At 41.9% G+C, this 3,817-nt stretch overlaps 1 non-coding gene across 1 annotated transcript; it reads right to left on the reverse strand.

The window, feature by feature from the left end:
* Positions 1 to 2,312: 2,312 nt before the first annotated feature.
* Positions 2,313 to 2,418, reverse strand: LOC120254115. The gene has a single exon (XR_005534529.1). It is a non-coding gene; the product is annotated as a small nucleolar RNA R71 (small nucleolar RNA).
* Positions 2,419 to 3,817: the final 1,399 nt, after the last annotated feature.

Here is a 3,817-nt window from a genome sequence, read left to right on the forward strand (position 1 = left end):
GACACGATGTGTTATCTAGTGGAGTGCCATCCTTAGCCTTACCACAACATAAGCACGCAACAACCTCTTGAAGTCCAAGCCTTTTGGTGTTATCTAGACAATTTACTGTAATGACCTTGAAGTTCTAGGTTTTGCCAAGACCATGTCGGAATTAATCAATCATGATGGTTGGGACCGAATTTTCTCAATTAATGATCCGACTTACCGTGAGCTCACCTTGGAGGTTCTAAGCACAATCGAATTAGTAAGACCATCCGGGATAAGTTTCCAAGTCTTTGGGACACCGCGCACCATTAGTGACACACAGTTGGGTTGTTTCTTGGGCTTGTATGATGAGGGATTCGTGAACACACCCACATTTCATCGTCTTCCTACAGATTTTCCGGCCATTATGACACACACATGGTTTTGGAATATTATCTCTTTCCGGTGCACAAATGAGATAAGGAAAGCATGTCGTCTTCATAATCCCATGCATCGATATGTTCATGCACTCTTGGGTCCAGGTATTAGGGGCCGGGGTGATAGCACTGGGGTAATCACATGCTCCGACTTACTAATGCTATACAGTATCATTGAGTGCTACCCGATCAACCTTGGTCACCTCTTTGCAGAGTTGTTTGTTCATCAGGGTACTTATACACTCCTTGGATCTATTTTCGCTGGGTCGTATATCACATGTATAATTTGAGGTATGGGTTTAATCAAACTCACCCGGGACATGCACATTGTTGGTGGAATTTCACCCTTGGGGATGGCTACTATGTCTTCTATGGGAATGGTGGAGAAACATGGTGACACATATGCTGTTATTCGGTACTCAGTCATAGGTCAGCGCATCCCTGCTTCTCCACCACAGTCTGATTCTGAGCCAGATGATGCACTACCTCTAGTTGAACTTCACCTTCAGGAGATTCAGGGCGAGATTCGTTCCCTTCGTCAAGGACATCAAGAGAATACTGAGACACTTAGACAGTTGGCAAGGGATATGCACGAAGTTTTCTCTTTCGTGCGTGGGTCTTCCTCATCCTCCTGCACCACCTCAAGGACTACCACATCATTAGCACCTGCTGCTCCTACTGACGGCTACCACCTAGCCTAGGAGCAAGACTTTTATGGACTTGAGTTTATGTTTTGTATTTTGCATTGTTTTGTGGCTTTCTAGTTGAACTTCTTTTGTTAGTAGGGGTTCCTTCCCTGCTAGACTTGTATTACTTTTATTTTGACTATTATGCATGTTTTCCTTCCCCTTTGATTTCCTTACATGTCGTGATTTCCTTGCTTATTTTTGTAGGACTTTTCAAGGATTGTGCCCCACCTCCTTTCCTCTTTACTGGCCTTATTGTCCACTTATTCCGCTTTCATTGCACAATCTTCATCAACCAAATGGGTAGTCTCTTTACCCCTCCCTTTCCTGCATCATTTAATTATTATGAATTCCATATCTTGTTTTGCTGATTAGTGTACATTGGATGCAATGTACAATTTTAGGTGGGGGGATGGGTTATTGGCATGCTTACTTCACCAGTGATAGCTATGATTTATTGTTAAGAACCTCCTGGCTTGAATGGATGATAGTAATGAGTTGTAGTGTTATTTGTGCTTTATGGAAGTCATGTTTTCTCTCTATTGCTTTCTTCACAACTTTGACACAGAACTTCTACTTTGTTTTCCCCAGCTAACCCACTGCTTTGATTTAAAGTGTTAGAGTGGTAAATTTTTTCCTCAATGGTTTTTTAAAAACTTTTGGTTCTTTTGTTCATTTTGCTTTATCCCTAAGTGAAGTTTTGTATGAAGGTGCTCAGGAGACATGTATAAATTTTTTATTTAAAAAAAATGGAAAAATGAAAAAATGAGTCTATGTCAGTATTCCTCTGCTAATTTAGCATGAATGCGTCTATGTAGACTGTAATCGAGTAAGTTGGGTGGCTCTTGTGCCTAATCAGCATGCACATCCCTCTGAAAGATTATAAGATATTTTGTGCACACAATCGAGTATTGTGTGACCCCCGATTACAGCTCCGAACTTCGAGCTAAAGCCAGCATTCATCCAAATGATTCAGCAATCAACGCAATTCAATGATTTGGCCGATAAGGATCTAAACAACCATATAGAAAACTTCTTGGAAGTTGTGATATGCTGAAGATTAACGGTGTATCGGATGATGCTATTAGGTTAAGGCCTTTCCCATTCTCTCTCAAGGAAAGAGCCAAGCAGTGAGTACATTCTTTGTCCAAGGCCTCCATCATGACTTGGAACGATATGGTCGAAGCTTTTCTTGCTAGATACTTTCCTCTGGGGAAGTCGGCCAAACCTCACAGTGAGATATCATCGTTTATGCAGATGGAGTTAGAGTCATTGTTTGAGACATGGGAGCACTTCAAGGATCTTTTGCGGAGGTGCCCACAACATGGATTTCCTGAATGGATGATTATTCAGACTTTCTATAATGGGTTGAATCCGAGTACAAGGTAATTGCTAGATGCCGCCACTGGAGGTACAATGGGGAGTAAAACCCCGGAAGAAGCTTGAAAGTTAGTAAAAGACATGGCCATGAATAGTTACCAGTGGAATGCACAAGAAATGAAAAAGTTGGCCGGACTTCCTGAAATAGATGCAGTAACTTCATTGGCAGCATAAGTGGAATCCTTGAGTAAGAAGTTAAAACATCTAACTTCTAAAATAGTGGCAGCCCTGACTACTTTCACTAGATGCGGTGAAAAACATGTTTCCTCCGATTGCCTGATCTCTATTGGTGATGCATCTTCAGTGGAGAAAGTCGATTTTGTGGTTAATGCAATAAGGAACCAAGGGAATCCATATAGCAACACCTACAATCCGGGTTGGAAGAATCATCCCCAATTTCTTGTGGAGCAACCAAGGACCATAAAAAGCCATGGCACCAACGGGTTTCCAACAACAACAAGCCCCAAACATAGAGAACTGAGTTTCAGGCTTGGAAATCCGAATAACCGATTTAGAGAAGGCTTTTACTAGATTTATGCAATCATTGGATACAAGGTTTCAATCAGTTGAGGCTACACTTCGCAACCACACCACTTCTTTACACAATCTTGAGAATCAAGTAGGGCAAATTGTGAAGTCTCTATCAAAAAAACCACAAGGAAGCTTACCAAGTAATACTCAAATCAATCCTAGAGAGCATGTGAAGGAGATCACTTTGAGAAGTGGTCATGAGGTTGAGGGTAAGCTTCCGAGTGAGAAGTCCAATGTAGAAGCACCCGAGGTTATAGAGGTTGAGGAGGGAGCAAGCAAAGAGAAGGAGGTGGCACCCCCACATTTTAGGCCAAGAATCACTTATCCCACTAGATTGAAGAATGACCATGCGGATGAACAATACAAGAAGTTCATGAGTTTGTTCAAGCAACTCCACATCAACATTCCCTTTGTTGAGGCATTGTCTTAAATGCCTAAGTATGCAAAGTTCTTGAAAGACTTATTGACCAATAAGTGAAAGTTGGAGGAGAATGCTTCAGTGATCTTAGATGCCTCTTGCTCGACGGTTTTACAAAAGAATATGCTAAACAAGAAGAAAGACGCGGGAAGCTTCATCATTCCGTGCATCATTGGCAATTTGGGTAAAGAAATAGCAATGGCGGACTCAGGGGCCAGTATCAACTTCATGACTTATACTTTCGTTCAGAAGCTAGGCTTGGGAGAGCCTAGGCTTACTCAGATGGCATTGCAATTGGCGAACCAAACGATGAGACATCCAAGGGGCATCATTGAAGACGTGCTTGTCTAGGTGGACAAGTACATATTTCATGTAGACTTTGTAGTATTGGACGTCGATGA

Source organism: Dioscorea cayenensis, unplaced genomic scaffold (genome assembly GCF_009730915.1).
Source record: "Dioscorea cayenensis subsp. rotundata cultivar TDr96_F1 unplaced genomic scaffold, TDr96_F1_v2_PseudoChromosome.rev07_lg8_w22 25.fasta BLBR01000346.1, whole genome shotgun sequence".
NCBI lineage: Eukaryota > Viridiplantae > Streptophyta > Magnoliopsida > Dioscoreales > Dioscoreaceae > Dioscorea > Dioscorea cayenensis.